Source organism: Protopterus annectens, chromosome 4.part1 (genome assembly GCF_019279795.1).
Source record: "Protopterus annectens isolate FY-2018-M chromosome 4.part1, PAN1.0, whole genome shotgun sequence".
NCBI classification, from domain to species: domain Eukaryota; kingdom Metazoa; phylum Chordata; order Ceratodontiformes; family Protopteridae; genus Protopterus; species Protopterus annectens.
Window position 1 is genome coordinate 942368578 of NC_056734.1, and position 24509 is coordinate 942393086.

The window sequence follows — 24509 nt, forward strand, 5'->3', positions numbered from 1 at the left end:
CATTATATAATACAAAATGCTTGACTCCTGAGAACTGTGCTATAATGAGGCTGAGAGGTAGCTTTATTCTCTGCTCTAGGCTCATTCTTTGGCTAGAACAAGAGACATAATCGTTATTATTTTTGTTGCTTTGTGTGATAAATTACCACTTGCAAATCTAAAAGTCATTTGAGGAGACTTTGATCCCCTTGATTCAAACTGTATCAAAAAGCTAAGCTCTTTGCACTTGTAATTTCAGAGGAAATAGAAATGAGGAAGGCTTTACATTATATTCTTTTGTGTGTTTTTCCTTGCATTCAGAGGTGATTACTGAGGAGTTTCTACTGGCCTCATTTATGAAACACAAATGCACCTATCCTTTTTAAGCATGTCAGCAATCCTTTATAATTGTTGATAGCTTTGGTGTTTTTATCTTGTATTGCTTACAGGCTTGAGAGACCAGTTCGGATGACTTCATTATTCTTTTAAAGTTAAGCATTACAAAGTAGATACTTTAAAAGTCAACTCATAAGATATGCCTTTTATTTATTTATTTATTTATTTTATATTTGTTGACCGGGCTGGTCTGAGTGGATATATGTCCATTTTCAGCAGAGGCCCGAGGAGAAAAGCTCCAATGAACACAAATAATAGTTATTTTGCATGACAGATTTTAAAAATTGAGGTACATCTTTTAACAATTCTTTACACTACTTTACATTTCTTTACATAGTTTAAATTCTTTATACATGTAATGATTTAGGGAGTAATACATGAAGGTGTTAGGAATGACATGAGGTTAATATATGAAAACACACTCTCTTTAAATGTTAACAGAGAGGCACCTACTTCGTAAGTTAGGGTTAGCACAAGGGCATAACCAATGTGTTTTGAGTTATAGTTTCAGTTTGTCTTTAAAAAGTGATATTGAGGAAAGCAAGGTCAGGTCACTAGGAAGTGAGTTCCAGGTTTTGCCAACAGTGTTAGAGAACAAGGAGTCACCAGCCATATTGTTGGTTTTGCTTAGTTGTACAACTAGTTTGTTTGAAGAGCGTAGGGTCTTAAGATTATTGTACGGGGTGATAAGGTTAGTAATTATTGGGGTATTAGTAGGTTGTTACAGGATCTTGTGTGCAACTGTTATTTGGTTATATAGCAGTTGATTCGGTAACTCTAGCCAACCTAGTTGTTCTAGATTATGACAGTGATGGGTTCTGAAAGCAGAGCCAGTGACAAATCTGGCAATATTGTTATAGGAGATTGCTAGCTTGTTAAGGTTAGTTTTACACAAGTTAGTAAATATAGGGGAGGCATAGAGGAGAGTAGAGATTAAATGGGTATGGGCAATAGTAGTCCTAGCTAATGGAGTCAAGAAGGATTTTATCCTGTAAAGAGAACCAAGGTTTTTGTTGACTGTTTTTATTGTATTGTTAATATGAACATTGAAGTTAATGTTGTTATCAATTAAGACTCCTAGTAGTTTGGTAGTGGGTTCAGGAGGTATGATAGTACCATTGTTTGATATAACAGTATAGTTAAGTGGGAAGGCTCTACGAGTTGGAGTGAATAGTAAGAGTTTTGTTTTTTTGGGGTTCAAGATGAGGCAACAGTGTAGAAGCCATTTTTCAACTGTATTGAACACCTTTTGGGTTAGAGTCTGTAGATCAGATGGAGAAGTGGCTGAGCATACTAATGTGGAATTGTCTGCATATTGGATACAGGTAGCTTGTGGAATTACAGAATGTAGGTCATTAATAAAAATAGAAAATAGGAGAAGGCCTTGAGGAACACCAAGGGCAATGGGAAGGTGGGTAGATGAGTTATTATCCCATAGTACAGCCTGCTGTCTATTGTTTAAGTAGGATTGGAACCATTGTACGGCCAGTGAGTCTAGTGAGAGGGTTTTAAGTATATTTATGAGTAGCTGATGGTTTTGGATTAACCAGCTCCTGTCTGAACAACTATCATGCATTACTGAGCAGTCTGATCACCTTTTCTGTCCAGAATAATGTTTAGCAGTTATATCACCTCTTTGACTCCTTTAGGAGGTAGCTCAGCTCTTGTATAAGGTTAATGTCCTAAAGGAAAATGGTATACATATAACAGTAGTACATCACTTATATGTGTGAATCCAAGGCACCATATAGCTTTCTATGTGAACTCAACAATTGGACAATATGACATTTTTTGCTAGCTATTGTTTGATGTATGTATGTACAGTAATATTTGTATTTTTCTATAAAAGTAGTAGAAGACTGCATCTCATCTGTATGCAACAAAATTAATGCATCTGAATAATTTAACTGATTGTGTTTGCTTCATGTTTGAGCATGCAAATGTTAATTTACTTCACAGCTTTCTGTCTCAGTGACGTGGTCTGCACTCTTGTGGGAGAAGAGGCTGGACTCTGCCCTTCTGAGCTGGGAATTTCTGGTTAAAGGTTTATAGTGCCTGAATATTTGAACTGTATCTTACTGAAATTGGTACACCTTGTTTGCTGTAGCATAGACTAGATCCAGGCCTGTTGAATCTAGCTTTATTTATATGCTTGTTGTTTGTTTGCTTGTTATTTCCCTGGAATGCTAATTCCATCTAATATGCGGCTTCTCAGTGCTTCTGTGGATCACTAGTGATATCTGCATTGCTTACTATACTTATTTCCTTGTTTCACTTGAAAGAAAGTTACTGTTTGTCATTTTTGCACTTAAGTTACCTGCAACACATTGCACTTAAGATACCTGGCACTTGCTCACTAAAGCAATTATATAAGTCAGCACTAAAAATTAAAAGCACTACACCCTCACTCCCCACTGGCCCTTGTTTTCAATTATAAAGGAATTCCCAATATTATTCTAGCATGTCCAAAGGTCAGTTGTCAGTCTCCTCTCCGGTCCAGCTGGTGAATCTGGGAATCTTGAGGCAATGTTACAACTGCCTCATGTACACAGACAACCCTCTCCTCCTCCCAACAAATTCCAACACATGTGAGAGATGCAACCATATAGCCAAACTGAAGGCTAAGCTCTCTCAACACAGTACTGGCATAACCAGTCAGGAGGAGAAGGAAACCACACTCACTACAGTTCCAGTCTCACATAGACCTACCACGACAGCAAACCAAACACATAATCACACAAAAACATACTCGGAGGTTCTAAATAAAGATCTGCCTAAGCAGCAGAGACCTCCAAAGCAGACACCCAAGCAACCGCTACCCCTAAACAAAACACGTGCAATACATATCTCACAAAGCCAGTGTGCCAAACAGTCACAGCCCTTAAGACTAAACAACACACCTGATACACTTGTAATAGGTGACTCTATCGTCAGGCACACCGACGTCCCGCTCACAAGGCTGAACAAGGAGAGGGTCATGGTGAGCAGCCTGTCGGGCGCTAGGATCCGCCACATAACACAAGCACTCAGGTCACTCCAAGGCAAGTACAAATATGACTCAGTCATTGTCCATGCTGGTGTGAATGACCTGAGACGTACCTCCCTGGACTACATGAAAAGAGACATAGAGGAGCTCTCTGAGCATGTGGCCCAGGCAGGTATGACCCTGACCTTGAGTAGCATCTTACCCTCACCAAGAATGATGCCACAATATGAAGACAAGATGATCAATTTCAACAATTGGCTTAAGTACTGTTGTCATTCAAAGGGGATCCAATGCCTGTCAGCTTGGGATGATATGCTCGACAAGCCATGATGCTTCGCTAGGGACGGCTTGCACCTGTCACCCCTGGGCTTTTGGATATTGGCAAAGGCTCTTGCTACCCGCATAGTGCCTTTTTTAGGCAAGGCTCAAAAGACAAACCCACCTTCATAGGTATCACAAGGGATAAGAAACTAAGAGTAATGCTACTCAACGCCAGAAGTCTAAACCTTAAGATGCACGCACTCGAAACTCTCCTTAGCATGGAGAACATCGATATCTGTGCAGTAACAGAAACCTGGTTCAGGGCTCCCGAGAGCACCCCAGCACTACCAGGTTATACCTCATACCATGCTTTTCGGCCCCAAAACTTGGACCGAACCACAAAAGGAGGGGGAGTATCGATATTCATCAAAGATACCCACACCTCCAGGTTGGTGGCAAAGCACGAAGCATCAGAGACTATCCATGTGCAACTAACAGTGGGTGAAACAGCCTTCCAGTTTATAGCCTGCTACAGACCACCCTCCCAAACCCAGGAACCCCACTCGGCCTTCCTGAGAACACTGGAAAATATGAAGGTCTCTCCAAACACCATTATATTGGGTGACTTCAACTACCCAAACATAGACTAGGTGCATTATTCTAGCTCCAACACCCTAGCCCAAAGGTTCCTAGAATTTATAAACTCAAATGTTATGGAACAACTTGTTAACACTCCCACAAGAGGGGAAAACATACTGGACCTGATCATCACCAACATGGGGACTCTATGCTTCAGACCTGAAGTGTATCCCTCACTGGTAAGATCAGACCATAAACTAATCTCACTGGATATTCACATCTCGACCCCACCCCCTGCCCAGAAAACCACAGTGAAAAACTTCTCTGAAGCGAATTTCACACTCCTCAAAACCGAGGTGGAATCCTTCAACGCCCCCGGGCCTATGGAAAATACGGCCCAGACCGCAGAATCCTTTATAAACACATTCTATGAACACCTTCAGGAATGCATGGATCATGCGATCCCAAATAAAACCAAGACCCAATCCTCCAAAGGCAGACGTTCTGTCTGGTGGAACCCAGCCATAAACAAACTATACAATAGAAGGAGGAAGCTACTAAATGACAGAACAAAATTCCAAAAAGGGAAGGCATCACTGATCAGTATTAGCAAAAAACTACGGGCACTCATAAAATTGTCTAAGGCCAGCTTCGAGAGAAAAATTGCACAGGACACTAAGGATAATCACAAGGCTTTCTTTAGTTATGTTAGGAACCTGGGTGGTAATTCCCAGATATGCTCAGAATTAGTCCAAAATGACAAAAACATACACCAAACCCACAGACATTGCCAACATCCTAGCTGACAGGTTCAGCACAAACTTCTCCCACCCCCTCCCCACCAAAAGGGCAAATATCTATCCCAGCAGAGTGCTGCCCCCCTGACATCTCAGATGCTCAGGTAAGAGCCGCCCTCTCCAAAGCAAAAAACACAGCATCAATGGGACCAGACGGTGTCCCGGGCTGTGTCCTACATGAACTCCAAGAAGAGCTAAACCCAAACATAAAACTACTGTTCAGTCTCAGCCTTACTACAGGATATGTGCCCAAAAAGTGGCGTACAGCAACAGTGGTCCCTCTCCATAAAGGTGGTGCCTCAACGGATCCTGGAAACTATCGCCCCATAAGCCTGACTAGCTTGGTCGGCAAAGCTATAGAATGGATCATCATGGACCTCATAAATAAAGATATTGGGGACCTACAGACACTGGATCCTACCCAGTTTGGCTTTGTTAAGGGCAGATCCTGCCTCTTAAACCTGGTTGATTTCTTTGAAACAGTCACCAAGGCCATTGACTAGGGGAAGGTGGTCCACACAGCCTACCTGGACCTCGCAAAAGCCTTCGATACAATACCCCACTCGGGCATTATACATAAGCTCACCAGCTTAAATATAAACCCCTATGTCACTAGATGGATTGCAAACTGGCTCAAGGACAGAACCCACATGGTTAGAATTACTGGAGCCATGTCAGACTCCAAACCAGTTACAAGTGGTGTCCCACAAGGCTCAGTCCTGGGACCTCTCTTGTTCGGTATATATTTCTCGAAGGTACAGGCCAACACAGAAGGACTGTGGCTGACCAAGTTCACAGATGACTGCAAACTGGGCGCCATAATCGACTCTCCAGCTGACACAAGCATCCTCCAAAAGGGCCTCATAGAAACAGAAAACTGGTGCCAGAGCCATGCCCTCAAGCTAAATGCCAAAAAGTGTATAGTTATCCCCTTTGGCAAAAACAAAGTGCCCACAAATTACCACATAGGTGGTAATCCATTAAGTACAGAAGAAGTAATTAGGGACCTGGGGACCCAAGTTGATAGCAATCTCTCATTTGACAACCACGTGGCCAAAGTGGTTAGAAAAACATTTTATATAGCCCACCTAATCATGAAGGGATTCACATCTAGATCAGTTGAGGTCATCGTGCCTCTTTACTCATCCCTCATCAGGCCCATAATTGAGTACAATGCCCCTTTTGGGATTTACCTTACCAGACACCTGCAGCAACTGGAAAGACCCCAAAAGTACCTCACCAAGAGGATAAAAGGGATCAAACAGATGCCATATGCTGCCTGGTTAAAGAAACTCCAGCTCTACTCAGTGGCATGCTGCCTGTTCAGAGGCGATCTGTGCCTGACGTATAAAGCCATGTCCAACCCGGAATTAATGGACATGCTGCACCTGAGAAAATCCAAATCCCATCGAGCTACGCACTCGAGAGACTTGAACCTCAGCACTGAAATAAATAGGACATGCTGGAGGGACAGATTCATAACCCAGAGGCTCCCTTCACTCTGGAATAAAATCCCAGTCCAGGTTAGGCAGAGTCCCTCATTGACTCTCTTCAAGAGGAATCTTGATGAGTGGATGGAAGATCGTAGGTTTACCCCGGGTATCACTTCTGTGTCACTGTTAGACAGAGGCGCAGTATACTCACCGCGAAAAAGGGCATAGCAAAATAAATTTAAAATGGGTGGCGAAAGCCAAACACATTCTGGCTAGGCTTATAAATGCCCTAGGGCAGATAGCCTAGTATGAACCTATGAACCTATGAACCTATAATCATTTTGTTAATCCAGAATTGTTGTTGCTACTGCATCATGCAGACAGGCATAAAGATGAACATTTTAAGCAAAGCTACACAATGAAATAGATAATGAAATCCAAACTAAATGTGGTTTTGTGTGTGCACGCATGTGTGTGTGTGTGGGTGTGTGCGTGTGTGTGTGTGAGTGAGTTTATTGTAAAACTAGACATCCCTGCTATCTCTGTACTCTGTCCAAACTGACATGCATGGGAAATTGTATCAGAAAGTCAATATCCATCCTAGACACATCCTAGACACATGGTGTGGAGGGATAAAGCTCTGAGTTAGACTGACCAATCATTGGACTGAATAGCAACTGAGGTAATGCAGGATCCAGGGAGAAAAAGGCAGAGTTAGAAGTCAATGCTGTATCATACATTTTGGAGACAAGGGGATAGTCTGCTCTGCTGTAAAAAAGGGAACAAGGCATGCAACATAGTGCACTAATGACATGCTTGACATCAGCCAAACCCAGCTCCATGTGCATGAGTGGAAGCACAAGTGTGCATAGGTAAAGAAACATAAGGCAGTTTACACTTTAAGCACCAGGGAAGGAACTAGAATAAACATTAAAAAAATGATTTCCCTTCCAACAGTGACATCCCATCTGCATTCAGCTCTCATCCAATGGCTTAGATAAACAAGTGGTCATCCGAAATGTATTTCTTTCTATTTGAAGGAAACCTTCCTCACTGTGATAAATATAGAGTACAAGGGACCAGGCCAAGAAAAAAGGGAGAGGGGGATATGTAAATTGAGCATTCAAAGAATTAAAGCTTGATGGTCAGACAAGGGTAGAAGAAAAAAAATAGAAAATATGGGTGTGGTTGTCTACCGCCTTCTTTATGGCATTCTGTTGCTATTCTCATTCTGAATATGACAGACTTTACATTATTCTATAATGGCAGTATTGTTAGCCAACATAGCATGCAGTGTGTCATACTGCTGCGCCATTACCTAAAACTGTTTTGTATCCGTGTTGCACACTACATTTTCTATTACCAACATTATTCAGATCTTACAATGATACAATATCTGTGGCCAGTGTCACTGTTGCTCTGTTCTGCACTATGTATACAAAATGCTATATAAAACTGGCATGTGTGCAATCTGAGTGGAGGGCATTGTCACATCTAAGGCCGACTGTACTCTTTTAGTTCCTACTTCTGTTATTCATTTTATGTTATTTGTAATAATGTACCATTCAAGAGGAGACAACGAGACAGTGCTTTGAAAATGCTTTGCTATGTCAAAGGACTAGTTTAATTATGACTCTGCTCCTGTTGTGTGATGCAACACTGAACTCTTGTTTGCTATTGAGGCATTATAGACATTTTGCCTGTGTTGGTGCTGTTCTGTAGAATTTGCTTGCAGGAGTTGAGTGGTATTTATTTTAGTTTATATCATATTCAACCCTGCTGTTCTGTTGTTTTACTCCTATTTCTTGTATTTATGTCATTATCCTACTGCTTTCTCAACTGCAATACCCTGCTGTAACTTTTGTAATTCATAGGCTGTGAAGTTGTTTAGTCTCACTTTTTTGATATGTAATACAAGAAGCTTATATGTTGTGCAGTTGTTCAGTCTCACTCTTTTGACACAAAACACAAGAAGTCCATAGGTTGTGCAGTTGTCCAGTCTCACTATTTTGACACAAAACACAAGAAGTTCATAAGTTGTGCAGTTGTCCAGTCTCACTATTTTGACACAAAACACAAGAAGTTCATAGGTTGTGCAGTTGTCCAGTCTCACTGTTTTGATATTTAACAAAACATAACAGTATGCTCTTGCAACTTGTCTTGCACAGAATATTCTCTAAATGCTAACATGATGTATCTAAACCCATTCATAATTTACAGTCTAATGTGTTGCTGCTAATTTAGTATGTAGGGTTCCAGAAATTATTGTTATGTTTATTTTATTCTTATAGGTTCATAGGTAAATACTAGGCTAGTTGCCTTTGCAGGCCATTTTAAGCTAATCAGTTTCCCTTTTGTGCCCAAAATATCCTATCCCATTTAATTATACATTGGCCTTACCCATCCCATGATAAATAACTATAGATATTACCCCTAATGAGATTAACAACAACAATAACAATAATAATAATTATTATTATTATAATTAATATTTTCAGTGCTGTTACACATATTTTCTGTAGCATAGTTCATTTTGAATGCCACCCAGAAAACCATGTAATTAACATATCAAATACTTGATAACAACAATAACAATAATAATAATAATAAGTATTAATATTCTTGGTGCTGTTACACATATTTTTTGTACCATAGTTCATTCTGAATGCCACCCAGAAAACCATGCAACTGACATATCAAATACTTGATAAAATCTGTTTTTATCATTTCAATAGATGAGGTCACTGAGACAATTAAAAAGTTCTGCTGTGGCAAGACAGCTGGAGTGGATGACATGTAGTCAGGAAAGCACAGACATTACTGGGCTTCATAGGTAACATGCCTTTTCAGTATATTGCATAAAGAGTTTGGATGGTACCTTCTGTTTGGCAAACTGTGGTAGTGTCATCCATTTTCAGAACAGAAAAAGTGCAAGAAAAAACTATGCCCTTTAGTATGCATTTTCAGAATGGAAGACAATATAGTATGTTCCGTTTATTGAAGAGTCATGTTCTTTGACCTTGGTGAAAAGGCTTATGGGAGAGTGCTGTAAATGAGATTTCATCAAACTATCAAACCTGTGATTCAGGAGGAGCAGCATGAATTCTATCCTGGCTGGTGAATAATAAGTCACATAATTGCCTTTGACAGATAATGGAGGGGTCATGAGAGCTTACACGTATTGTCTATATGTCTTTCATGAACTTGGAGAAAGCATGTAACCATGTACCTGCAATGTGCTGTGGGAAGTTGTTACAAAAGTTTGGTGTCGCAGGGTTACTGATAAATGTCATTTCATCTCCAAATTTTACAAATGTCTGAGCCTCTATATTAAATAAAAAATAAATTCAGAGAAGGTATAACACTCTACCATGGGTTTGTCTCGAATCCTAATATTCATAGAATGGATATCAAAATGTAGCCAAGAATTGGATCTTATTAATTTTCGGGACATGAGAGTGACATTTTTGCTATGTGTAGAGGATGATGTCATATTTACCTCCATTGACGTAGACCAAAAATATACAATACAAATGATTCACTTATAATTGCGTTTTCTTGTCTGGAATGAAAACCAACCTTGCCAAATCAAAGGTCATGATTCTCTGCTAGAATAAAAATCACCTTCTCCAGTGCAGGTGAGGGTAGTTTATCTAACTCAGTCGCAGGACCTCAAGTATCTTGTTTTATTTACAGGTGAATGCAAAAGAGAAATGAAGAATTGACCAGTGGATGGATTTCGTACTGGTGCTGGCATTATCAGTCTTGTAATGGAGGTTATGGTGAAGTGATAGCTTACTTATAGGGTAAACTTCACAATTTGCAATCAATTTGTGTCTTCATTTTCACTTATTGCTGTGAGATTTTGGCAATGCTCAAAAGGGATAGCATCTCAGATACAAGGAAAAGAAATGAGGTTCTTTCACAGAGTAGCTGAGTTCTCTCTCTGTGATAGAGTAAGGAGCTTGGCAATGCAATAGGATTTTGTTGTACAATAAATGTGTCTCCCATTTTGAGAAGACTTAGTTGAAGTGGTTGGGGTGCTTTGTAAGAATGCCTACTGCCCCCTTCCATGAGAAGTTTATCAGGCAATGGCCACTGTCTGATAGCCCCAAGGCAAGCTCAGGATGTGATGGAGTGGTTATATCTCTCCCAGCTTCCCTAGGAATGTCAGGTCGCCATACAAAATGGGCCAGAGACTGTGGCAGAAGACAGGCAAGTCTGGTCAGCACTATTCTGTTTAATAATACAGCAAATGTCTCCAGGGAAAATAGTTTAGAAAATGGATGGATGGATGTTTCATTTAGAACTGCAAGATACTTGCAGTGATTTGTCTGAACAACACAGCACATCAGTCATTATGCATGTTACACTGTTGGCGATGTCTAAAAATTTAGCAAGATGAATAATAGTGACTAGGATGAAAAAACATTACAGTATTAAAAGAAAAAAATAGCTTCTTATACTGATATGCATGTATTTATACCTTAAAACATCAAAGACTACATATCATAAAAATGCACAGTAGAAATACTCCTACAGATGTGAACAACGGTATGGCTTTTGTTTATGCACAGTCAAAGTTCTTACTTGTCATTAAGGTGATTCATCATCAGATGATTTTTGTCTTCTGTGAGAACTGGCATTTTGAAAGAATAATAAATAGTATTAAGAAACAAACTTAAGAATGCAATTCATTTCTATATCTTATAAATTATTTATCCATTTGAATGCTGCATATGTAGACATCTGCCTCCAGATGCATAATATTTATTTATTTATTTATTTATTTGCAGTTGGTTTACCAGGATAGTCCATTGGGCCAAGATGAACCTGTTTTCAATGGAGTCCCGGGGAGAAAAGCTCCAAAAACAAGCAAGGTTACAAAGAGTTTTAGATTACAATTTTTACAAATGTTACTGACTAGAGCAAACATTACAAATAATACAGACTAGTGAAGAACGTTACAGATTATACAGACTAGTAAAAAGGGACATTACAGTATAAATACTGAGAAGCCATTACATATTAGGAAGCTTGCACTAAGAGGTACATTCTAATGCATTCTTTATAAATAGCTTAGAAAGTACAAGGGAAGGATTTATGAGTTAGGAGAGAAAGTAAAAGGAAATTGCCAGTATAAAGAGGGGGAGTGAAGAGAAAAAGGAAGAAGTCAAGTTAACGAAAGAGACATTCCATACAATCCAAACAGAAATATTACAGAAGTAAAGTACATTTTCAAGTTCATTTTGGACTACTAAATGAGAGCATTCCTAGCAAGTATTGCAAGCTGATCATGCATATAACTACTGAAACAGATGATAGTGGCAGCAAAATCCTTTCACAACTACAATATGGACTTGAAACTAATAAGTGCACATTCTAATTCATTCCATTTTGTTGCTTATACGCAGACTGAAGAAAGTATAAGACCAAATGCAAATATTACTTCATAATTCCATATATGCTGACAATTTGGTAAAGCTAGTTGATGATGTATTAGATCACCAGTTGTCAGTCAGTTAAGTCAGACAGACAGGGTAACATCTAGACATGCCAGGGAAACCCATACATGTAATAAGGAATGTGTAGCATACACTTTCTGTGCAGAAAAAGTTTAATGCCCACCTCTGAAAGATCTTTATCTTTACCCCATTGATTTTGAGGGGCACGAAGTTGGAATGGACCCGATTCAAATCTTCACTGCTTGAGGTGACAAAAGAGCTGGTCTTGTTGTGATAATAGTTCTGGACTAACTAGTGGTCAACAGTAGTTAGGGAAGAAGTCAAGTTAATGAAAGAGACATTCCATACAATCCAAACAGAAAACAGGCACAAGAAATGGCACTGTAACTATAACAAGTACAAACAAAAAATAAATAAATAAGACACCGAGCCTGCCAGGATGAAAGGCAAACAACCACTTTATTAACCAAAGATACAAGTAAGCGCTTTTGTGATTAACTTATCGCTTCATCAGCAAGTGATAAGTTAATCATGAAAGCGCTTACCTGTATCTGGTTAATAAAATTTGTTTACCTTTCAGCCTGGCAGGCTCGGTATGTTATTTATTTATTTTTTGTTTGACTTTCCCTACAATGCTGGTAGAAGTCTCCAGATCTGACCAGGCGTTACCACAGGTCAGAAAGACAGAGCTATGTCAACCTCTGAAGCAAAGACCCATGTATGGAGTAGTATGAAAAAACAGAAGAGATGAATTTTGGATGACATCAAATAAGTTATAATAAACTGCTCAGGAGAAGTGCTCTGGGCATTGCCTGAACTTTGCTGAGAAAGGATGGAGAAATGATCCATAAAGAAAGTTCATTGCATTAGTGATTGGCATAAGATGAATGAACACAAAGTAAAAGACAGTGAAACAGTGATAATTGAAACTATTTCATTCTTAAAGCATGTATGTAATGAGTGCACTTTTACATCCCTTGCTACTTAAATATGCTAATTCCAACATCAATGCATATGGGACAAAATTGAATTTTATGACAAGCCGCTATCTTGAATATTAAAAAAAAAAAACAAAGTACTAATTTCTAATCAGATTTTAGAGTACCAGTTGTAAATGGTTCACAACTAAGCCTGGCACTGATGTAGTAATACTGAACTCAGCTTACAAAATTATTAGAAAATAGAAGACACATTGAGAACCTCCTGAACCTAGAGGCTGTCTCCCTCTCCACAGGTACTACAAAAGCAACGTGTGATGTTGGGCTTATTTTGTAGTAAAATTCATTGTGGTGATTAAATACCACCATAATGGCAAGGCTGTGAGATTGAATGATATCCATACAGAAATACTAAATGTGTTGGATATGATGCAGTGTTATGGTTAGAGTTTTCTTTAATGTTACACCGAAGGTATGGGCAATACCTCTGGATTAGCAGACTGTGGTAGTGATCAGCATTCTCAAAAACAGGAACAGGCTTGTGTTTTTACAGTTACAGAAGGATAGCATTCCTAAACCTTCCTGGGAAAGCCTGTGCCAAGCTACTGGCAAGGAGAATGTGTCTGATAGTCAGGACTCTGATTATGTAGGAGAGATGCAGATTCCAGTCTGGTTATGGAAGAGTAGATCAACTTTTTCCCTTGCATGAATATTAAAGGTGTTACAGGAGTTTGCAGTGTTGTCTACCTGAGTTTTTCGGATCTGGGGAAGGTATGTGACTTTGAACCCTTGAATGTCATGTGGGAGAGGATACAGATGTATGGAGTTCTGATGCCACTGCTACATGCTGTTTGGTCCCTGTATCTGAGAAGCAAAACATGAGTCTGCTTTTTTATCATGCCTCTTCCCCTGCAGATGACCATCAGATGCCACCAGCTTCTGTCCTCATTCACCAAGTCAGGATGAAGCCAACCCATGTCTGGGAAATGAGAAGAGATTGAAAATGTTGGTGCAGTATCATACTGCTACTGTGAGTGTGCTCTAACCCTGACCATCTCAAGGGATCTGTAGATCAGGGTTTGTGTACAGCTTTACGAAGCTTTTTAGAGGCTTGCACAAGTGTATAAATACTGAGCATGTGCGAGTCTGAATGCCATTTTGTAGTAAACTGTTGAGATGTAAGCAGGTATGTTTGTGAAGTCTGTCTGTTAATCAGTCTGTCTATATTTTGTAAAGCTGCTATCCATCCTGATGTGTTTCTATGTAATAAAGCATATAAATGAACTAACCCACCTGCTTGTCTTCTATACTGGAGAGGGACGAGCAACAGTATTCGTGCAAGTTCTGTAATCACTACCTACTAGAAGTGCATGCATGCCTCTGCGTAAGTGCAACCTCTTGACTAACCATTATATGGCTTGCACCGTGGTATCTAGATAGCTTCCCTACCCCAGTATGACTGAGCTGACAATGTCTGCTTCCTCCTAGAGCCTGCATTCTTCATACTAAATTGAATACATTCAAGGTGAGACTCTTTTCTCTCCTCCTTCTTTTCTGATTCTATTTTAGAGGTTATCAATGATCATGTGAGATATGGAGACTATCTAGTTTGTGGACATGAAGGATATCTCTCTCTTGTTTCAGATGATATTATTCTCTTGTCCATAAGTGATTGTAGTTTCTGGTGTACTCTAGAGCAGTCTACAGCTTAATGTAAAACACCACATGATGCAACATAAACAAACCAGAGATCATGCCTCTTTCCAGGAAGAGATTCCTCACTACAGGTTAGGAGGAAGTAACTACCATAAGTGGAGGTGTTTAAGAAACGTGGTGTCTAGTTAATGAATGAGGGTAGAGGGGAGCGGGAAATGTATCAGCAGATGGGTCAGTGGCAGCACAAAAGGCATTGTTCCAAACCATGGAGATTATGGCATGATCTATGTCCAAGAACAAAGCTTCAGTTTCCTGCCCAGTCTGCACCCCCATCCTAAGCTCTAGCCGTGAGCTACTGTTAGCAACCAAAAGAATGAGATCATGGATATAAGATGAAAAAATGTGGTTCCTTCACATGGTTTCTGAGTTTCTGAGTTCATTCTATAAGACAGATTTAAGAAATCAGCAATCTGAGAAGATCTCATAGTCCAGATGCAGTTCATTCGTTCACTGTTTAGGCATGTTGATAACGCAAATATTTGGACTGGCAGATGAATGCTTCTCCTCATGACCTACAGCTCCTAGAGTTTGCATATAGTATCCAGATGTCTAGGTGTCTATAGATCTGTTAGCCGATCCTGTCAGTGGTTCAGAGAAAATCAGTTCCCAGAATTTCCATAGCAACCACACACTTCCATGCTTACTTCAGAAATTCTTATTCTCATCTCTGTTTCTTTGAAGTATGCCTTCCATTTGCATATGTGCTTTACTAATGAAAATTTGGTATTTTTCATATGCTCTTTTTCACTGACAAACAGATGCCAAAGCCAGCAGCTCTGAATGTCATAAAACCATAAATATTACAAAAGGCAAGTCAGTTTTAGGGCTTCACATTGAAATGTCAGAATTGATAATACCAAATGCTGACAGAACAGAGAAAATTAAAAAAAAATGAAAACACAGGAGAAGAGCACATCTCAAACATCACTCTTTTCCTTTAAACTTCTTTTTTTGCTGGTTGGGGGGGGTGAGCTGGCTGCACCCTTCCATGTTTGTGGCAAGCCCCAAACGCCTATTAAACTTTATATATATATATATATATATATATATATATATATATATATATATATATGTATATATATATATGGGTTCATGTCAGTACATCGACAAGTCGGAAGATCGACATTCACTCCACCGACACATGAAATAATCGAAACCGCAAACACGGACAGTTAACAGGTAAGAGGTTTACATTTCGCTAATCATGCCTACCATGTTTTAGTAAGTGTGGCAGTGTTATGCATGTGTGGTAGGCATGATTAGCGAAATGTAAACCTCTTACCTGTTAAATGTCCGTGTTTGCGGTTTCGATTATTTCATATGTCGGTGGAGTGAATGTCGATCTTCCGACTTGTCGATGTACTGACATGAACCCATATATATATATATATATATATATATATATATATATATATATACACACACACACACACACACACACACACACACACACACACACACACACTTACCAACTCAGAGAGAGAGATCTTCACACCTTGGAGATAAGACAATATTATGAGAAATGTCCATTTCAGACTTGGTTTATGTAAGTCTATTTTTGACCATTCAGTCTCTGTGTAAAGAAAGTCGCAACATTTCAAATGGCTACCCTCGTTTTAATAGTCTTAGCAACTTTTCAATACTTCTGTACCACCTGCTTTTGTGTACGCATTAAGAAATGGAATAATCACATGCAGTGAATATTTATTTATTTAGTTTGTTTTGTTTTTGTTTTTATTCACATCTGTTATCTGTTGTAGAGCACTAATCCAGTGTGGATCTATTTTAGCCATAGGTTGGGAGTTACAGTAGCTGTGGAAAAAAAAAGAAAAACAGAAACGATAAAGTCTTTAAATATGAGCAGACAAAAGTGATTCAAAGCAACAAATACTGAAGCATACCACAATGTGAACAATATATCATACTGCCATAGTAGAATACAAGGCTATTGGACCAAGAGGCCTTCTTAAGCCTAGCCATGCTTCCCAATAAAATTTGGTATTGACAGTGATTGTATACTTACCTGGGAATAGTTGCTGAGCATTTATAAGCTTCCTACATCTAATAGTGACATAAGTGCTTATCCAGGGGGTATATATACAGTTCTTCAACTCCTAATCAAAGTTTTGCTTGACTTATTGCAAGGATGAACTTTGATTCACATGGAATGGGAGTTTTTTCCCAGAGAAAGGGGAGCCTCTTTGACTTATAACTTGTTTGGATAGTCAGCTTCCAACTATCCTTGCTCATTCACTTGCAATAGCTACTTGAGGACAGCACCACTCCACCATCACCCAAAGACTGCAGCAGAGTAAATACAGCATGCAGCCCTGCAAAACCTTACAGACTTGACTTTTTTCTCAGTATAGTCATGGGCTGCACCCACCTGAACCAAGACTGCAACAAATAAATACAACATCCAGTCCTGAAAAACCTTACAGACTTGTCTTTTTAATCAGTTCATGGACTGCACACAGCACACTCCATGCACACACACACACACACACACACACACACACACACACACACACACACACACACACACACACACACACAAAGACTGCAACAGAGTAAGTAAAACATCTAGCCACGCTTCGAGACTTCTCTGTATACTCAGTGTAAGGATAAATTACTTGTTCATTTTTTTATAATCATGCTCTGTTCAAAATGGTAAAGAGTTTAATGCCTCTTCCCCATTTATCCAGTACTTAGTTGTCTATTTTTTGGCTATTTTTTAGAACTAGAATTGAAAATAGCTTCCATTACCCCTTAATTTTTCCTATCCCCTTCACTCCCTTAAAAATAAACTAGATGTTTGCTACAATAAAATGGCTAAGTTTGCCATACAACTTAACAAACCATTCACACCACTGCCTAGCACTGAAGCACCTATACTGGCTCAAATGACCTAATTACCTTACCTACTCCCAGCTGCTTAGTACCCACAAATTAATACACAAACCTGACACCTGCACATCACTGCAAAACATCCTTAAACACTGCTTTCCACCTAGGAATCTCCACTCACAGAACAAATATCTCCTGACAAGGACCATACCTCACAACAGTTAAGGTACTGCTAAGCAATAGAGCCTTACCCACTCACCCTATAATAAGAAAGCATTGCCACACTTTCCAAACACAACCTAAAACAACACTTAACTTCCTCATGGCTATGTTCATGCTCCCATCCTGACAAAACACACCTTTCTTTTTATTTCTTTTCCATTGCCAATCTGTCAATCACCCTGACCTTTTTACCTTTCTTATCCCTGTCATTTTCTCTTTCATCCCTACTACTGTTCCTTCAACTAACCTGTATCCTTAATCCTCTCCTACTAATACACTGTCCCTACCCATCTCATCATCTTACCTGTCTAATGTTATCGCAACCTTTGCAGTATTAGAACTTTGTCTACTTATAGAACTTTATCTACTTATGTTTTTGTTGATTGTGTCTGCTTAAACCATCCCTCCTCCTATATTTTTTGTTCCTACTGTAGTGACATCCTGCTTCATTAATGTCAATATACATATACTGAACCTATGTGGATTATCATTGCTCTTGTATCTCCAGTTGTTACATGCTAATGACTTTGACTTATGAAAAATAATGCAACTTCTAAAGTGTATGATAAATGTCTTATCATTTGTCTCAATACTTCCTACAACATAATGCTTATAGTGTTTATTTTTTTTTATTTTTGTTCATTTTAAATTTGTATTTTATGTGAAGCTTTTCTCCCCAAATCCTCCAGTGAAAATGGGGCTTGTGCCCACTATGACTTTTCCAGTAAATAAAAGACAATAAACAAAAACAACAACAAAAAAAAATCCCTGTCCCTCCAGCAAGTCCTGTTTATGTTGCCGGCAAGGGGTTGTGTATTCCTGATTCTGTTAGCTTTACAGGTGTACAGCAGATGTATTAGGGCTAGATAAGAAGATGCTTTATCTATAATAGAGGTAAAAGATTTATTAGAGCTATATTTAACTACACTTGCAACTAGATGTTATTGGATTAGCTATGTTAGAGTAAGGAAAGAGTTTTCTACATAGGTTTTTGAAGTGTTGTATAAAAGGTAGTTTGTATATTGTTAGAATTCAGTGTTTGCCAGTTTAGTCCATGTTATTGTTGGATGTCTGACGCTGCTGTAAGTACTTATTTTTCATAGAAAGGTTAATCATTTTTTCTCTGAATTTTCCAAACATAGCTCATGGAATTCAACTCAGAAGTCCCATAATCTCATTGCAAGGATAGAAAAGGCATCTTGTGTAAATGAACATTTAATAGTACATCTGCTTGTCAATGGAAAATTTGTGAAAATTTAGAAGAGTTAATGAGGATTATTCTTGATAGCCAACTTGTGGCTACAGAGAGGGGTGCCTTTGGATGCTCTGGCAGGGCATGTTATACCATGATTTTTTTTTTATATATATGTTTGTTTTACTTTCATTGCATGCTGTTATTTTCTTAAACTGTGTAACAACTTGTGTGTATACATTAATTTTCAATTGTATAACAGCATAAGGACCTTTTCTCCCTGGGCCTCCATTGAAAATGGGGTCTTTTGCTCCAATTAACTATCCCAGTAAACAAACTGTAAATATATAAATAAATGTTTCTGCAAAGTGTTTTGTGGAAAAGACAGAGAAATAATAGGTCTGTATGCTATTTTACAAGGATCTGTTTTATTCATTGGAGAGTCACAGAGTGGTACTCATTTTTAGTTGAGAAGAAGATGAATTTGCAAATGTTGTTGGAAAGAGTTTGGTCATCATTGAGGTAGTCATGTTAAAGTAAAGGAAGGACATATTCTATGTGAGGCCGAAGTATGATTTTTGGCAAAAAAACATCATCTTTCAGTAGTTAAAATTCATGAGATTTTTGAAGCATTCAAAGAGGCTAGAGTTAATGTTTTATTTTTTTTTAACTTTATAGATTTCTTAACCAGAGAAGCCCACTGGATGTAAGTGTCTCTTTTCAGGAGTCACCCAGGGGCATCGTCCAGTTATGTGACTTGCTAATAGTTATTCAGCAGACACACGGAAGCATAAGCAATCAAGCTCTGAGTTATAGGAAGCTATGCTGTGATTTGGTTTGGATGGTTGAACAATTTATTTCCTTCAAATAATGTACGCTGTTAGAAAAAGTGGAAGTTTGCCTCTATCATACACAAGTGGCTTTAGTGTATTTGATTTTTCTATTTTGTATCAAGTGCCATGGTTATGGAAAGATTGTGCTTGTTTCCAAGTCCTCTAAGCATGTTTTCTTTGTCTTAAAATAAGCCTGTGTTCTGATGTCAACCATGGTAACTGAGAGGTTTCATGGAGTCTATGTGTCTACGGATCAATCTGATTTTGGATGAAATTTGTAGTTAAATGGAAAGTTGCCTCATTGACATTACTAATGAAACAGAGACCAGTTTACATTGCATAGTGTTTCTATTTTTTGGGTGAAGCTGTTTAAGTCCTGTTAAATTCTTGTCTTAATAACCTGGTGTTTAGGTCATTTAGCATTATGTGATTTTTCTTTTTTATTGGTGTGCCTTAATAGAATCTGTATATGATTTTCAAAGTCTGTATGAAAAACATAGGGGGTGGCAGACAGTGGTTATTGTTATTGCTTTTGCTTTGTTTTGGACTAGGTAGAAGTCATGTTTTAGCACAAAAAGTCTGAGTTCATCTATAATGAATGAGGTGGCAATGATTTTGTAATCTGTGGTTGAATTTGCTAGTTTCTTGCAATCACCACCAATATGCATCCCTAGTCTGTATATGCATTTGTGCTGCAATTGGGAAATTAAGTAATTGAAGTGAGGTTTACCCAATTTTCTTTTAAGGCACAAACAGCTATACCATTTCTGACATCTACAGCTGGACTTAGGTTCAAAGGTTTATAGAATGATACTAGGCTATTGGCCCGGAGGCCTTTATAAGCCTAGCCAATAATTTTCTCCACGTTCCCTCAAAGTCATCACCTTTTTCCCCTGTCCAGCAGGGACACGTTTGGGATCCCAGCGGTGTATTTTCTGTTTCCCATCCATTCGTCCAGGTTCCTCTTAAAAAGGGCTAGAGAGGTACTCTGCTTGACATGGAGAGGGAGTCTAGTCTACAGATGGGGGAGTTTTTGGAACACAAATCTATCCCGGCACCAAGTTCTATTAATGGCATAGACTAGGTTAAGGCCTTGTGTTTGGGTTGGGTCAGTGGAGTTTGACTTATGGATTATGGAGCAACTCCATCAAGGCAGGGTCTGAGATGGCTTTGTATGCCAGACACAAGTCACCTCAGAGCAGTCTGTACGAGACTGAGTAGAGGGACAGGTCTTTTAGCCCATCAGTATAAGACAGGTGTTTGAGACCCTGGATTTTCCTGGTCAGGAACATCTGTGGTCTATTCAGCTGCTACATGTGCTTGGCAAGGTATATGCCAAAGGGGGCATTGTACTCAATAATGGGTCTGATAAGGGAGGAGTACAGGAGTGTTATGACTTCTTTGTTCTTGGGTGAAATACCCTTATTTATGAGGTCAGCCATGTAGAAAATCTTCGGTACAATGGAGGCAACGTGGTGGTCAAAAGTCAGGTTGCTATCAACCTGGGTGCCCAAGTCCCTCACGACTGATTGCATGCTTAGTGCAGTGTTATTAATGTGATAATTAATGTTGGTGCCATTTTCCCCAAAGGTGATAATGATGCATTTCTTGGCATTCCATTTGAGGCCATGCTTCTGGCACCAGTCAGTAGTTTGGGAAAAGGCCCTCTTGGAGGATGTTCACATCACTAGGGGAATTTAAGACAATGCCCAGTTGCAGTTATTTGCAAACTTGGTCAACCATAGACCAATGGTTTTGGCTTGCACCTCAGAAAAGTATATCCCAAATGGTAGAGGCCCCAAGACTGATCCTTGGGGTACACTGCTCATTTTGGGTCTACTACTAGAATTGGTTTCCCCTGTTTTGACTGAGTGGGATCTATCAGTGAGCCAGTTAGCTACCCATCTGGTAACATATGGGTTGATGCCTAGCTGGGAGAGTTTATCTATTATGCTCGAGTGGGGAATAGTGCCAAAGGCTTTGGCTAGGTCAAGGTAGGTGATGTATACTATCTTCCCCTTGTCCATGGCTTTGGTGACTATTTTGAAGAAGCTGACCAAGTTTAACAGGCATGATCTCCCTTTGACAAAACCAACCTGTGTGGAATCAAGCATTTGGAGGTTGCCAATATCCTTGTTTATAAGTTCCATGATAATGTGTTCTATGGCCTTGCAGATAAGGCTAGTTAGGATGATGGGCCTATAATTGCCTGGGTCAGTGGACTGTTCTGCTGTTGATGTCTCCATGGTTAAGCCTTCCCATTTGCACTTGTTTGATATGCAGCCATTTGGAAATGGAAGGATTAACAGAGTAGTTTTAGCAATTCATACCTCTCAACCATACAGATTTTTGCAGAATGTCCAGATTTTTGCCTCATATTTTTGATTTTCTCATCATAAAATTGTGACTTTCTGGCAAATCATTGAAGATTGAAGTCAGAAAATAATGACAAGCATTTGAGTTCCAGACTTCTTGGCTTTCAGAAAATTCATGCTACTGCAAAACTTGTTATTCTATCAACTTTCTAAATTTTTAAGAAAACTATTTGAAAGTTGTCCCTATTTGTAGGCCTTTTGTCCTTATTATTTATGGCTTTGTCCAGATTTCTTGCTCTAAAAGGTTGAGAGGTATATTTAACATCCTTGGACTATTGTAGATGTTTCTGAACAGTAGTTCTTGGTATTGATGTCATGTATGAGTAGCATTTTGAATGTATTCTAAACTTGTAGCTAGGATGGATTTTCTTTAGAGTTTGGTTAATATTATGCAACAAATTTCTTATGCAGGAGATAGTAGGGATGGTGTCCTGAATATGCACCTTTGATCCTAAATTAGAGTATGATTATTAGTAGATATTGACATTTGCTGGATGTTATTAAAATAAGTTAAATAGGGTTATTAAGTGCAGGTATAGGTGTAGGCTGTAATTGTTCAGTTCATATTGTTGCTAAATGTTGCTGTAGTCATATAATATTTGCGTAACACCTGTGTTGCTGAAGACATGCTAGACCACAAGACTGTTATTAGAATTTACTTACTACATTAGTACAAATGAACAAGTACATCACTGAAGTAAATTTAAAAAGACTTCAGGGCAAAGTTTTGGGGGAATGTAATGCTACTCAGCTGCAGTTCTGAACAGCAGTACATGTAATGCAAATCTTTAGATTGTCAATTACAAATTTTAAGCTATAGTATGGTTGACTTAGTATACCTAAAAATGTGTACCCTATTTGAAATGTCCATTACTTTACAAAGATATTCTGAAGGAGAAATTATTTTTACAAACTGAACATATTAAATATGTTTATCAAGCTCAGTAAATCTGAGGATGGCTGGTGAGAGAACACAATACCATTATGAGCATTATTTTTAAAGTAACACTATTGCTGATTTACATTGTGCATTTTCTCTTTGAATTGCCGAATCATGGTACAGTTGTATGCATCTGTCAAATGCTGAAGAGAAGTCCTTTAAATTTCTAGTGTTTTAGTGTAGCTTTTGTGTATAGGACACCTGCTGTTATACTGCAGTTCAATGAATAATCAAGACAAGGGAAATGTGATGCTGAGATTCAAACTATTGTTCATGTACAACGATAACAATTACTTGCAATCAGAGGAAAAAACAAGTTAAGTGAGACATTATGCAGAAACATTTTCTTTCTCTTTCCATCTATTAAACTGGGGATTTGAACCAATGATAATCTTCATCTTTGTACTTAGTTTGCTGAAAGAATATTACCAAAAACTTTATACAAACTGACAGCAACATCAGTAGTGATACTTTATGTTCCTTAAGTTTCTAAAACAAATATTTAAAACAGAAAATATTTATTTAGACACTATTAGTGAAAAGAACAGCTACTTGTAAATAGAAGGTCATAAACCTAAAGTGAAGGCTATTGCAAAAGGTCTACGTATGTAGTGAAGAAAATAGATCATCCCATCACATTAAAAGGAAAAGGCAATGTTGCAGTGTTTTACAGCAAACAGAATACTGAAGTGTTAAAATCATTTAGATGTTATTCACTCTTATTAATAACCATGTAGATGCTGGCACTCCTTTATATATTCATCTTGTAATGTATTGCATTATGTGATATCAATCTCTAATGTAAATCCAGCACCTTGTTCATACTTCACACTTTGTTGTTTGGTAATTACTGCTTGATCAGTGTAATTTGCTTTTCTGCCAGCTCCTTCCTGCTACGTGGTTATGATACTCATGTTCATACTAATGATGTTTTATAGATTTATTTCAGCATTTTTGTTGACCAAATGACTATTATTCTCTCACAACAATTGATTGGCATAACACTCACAAAAAAAAAAAAAAAAAAAAATATATATATATATATATATATATATATATATATATATATATAAGTGCCATGCATCAGTTCCTACAAATTCAGACTAATGAGAAAACAATCCTATCAGCAATCACTTTTGTAAAGTTGTATAATAAACTGCATATCAGTCGTAAAAAGGTGCCTATAAACTTTAAATAGCTTGCTTTCTTGTTGATGTTGATCTTAATATAAAGTCATATACTACATGCAGTGGAAATCCAAGCTTACCATTTAAGATACACAATGTGAAAGTTCTGATATTAATCTGAAATGTTACAATTAGTGTTTCTCAGAATTAAATCCATCTTCACCTGTTTTTCCTCATGATACAAAATACTGCACAAATAATAGTACCATTAGCATAGGACTGGTCATTGCTTTAGATGGAGTATTCCTATTTCTTGTTTTGTAACTTAAAAATGTCTGCAACAGCAAAACAGTGCTTAATGAAGCCTTCAGTTACATAAAAGAAAGAAAAGATCTCATTTTGAAAGACCAGCTGGAAGTCTGC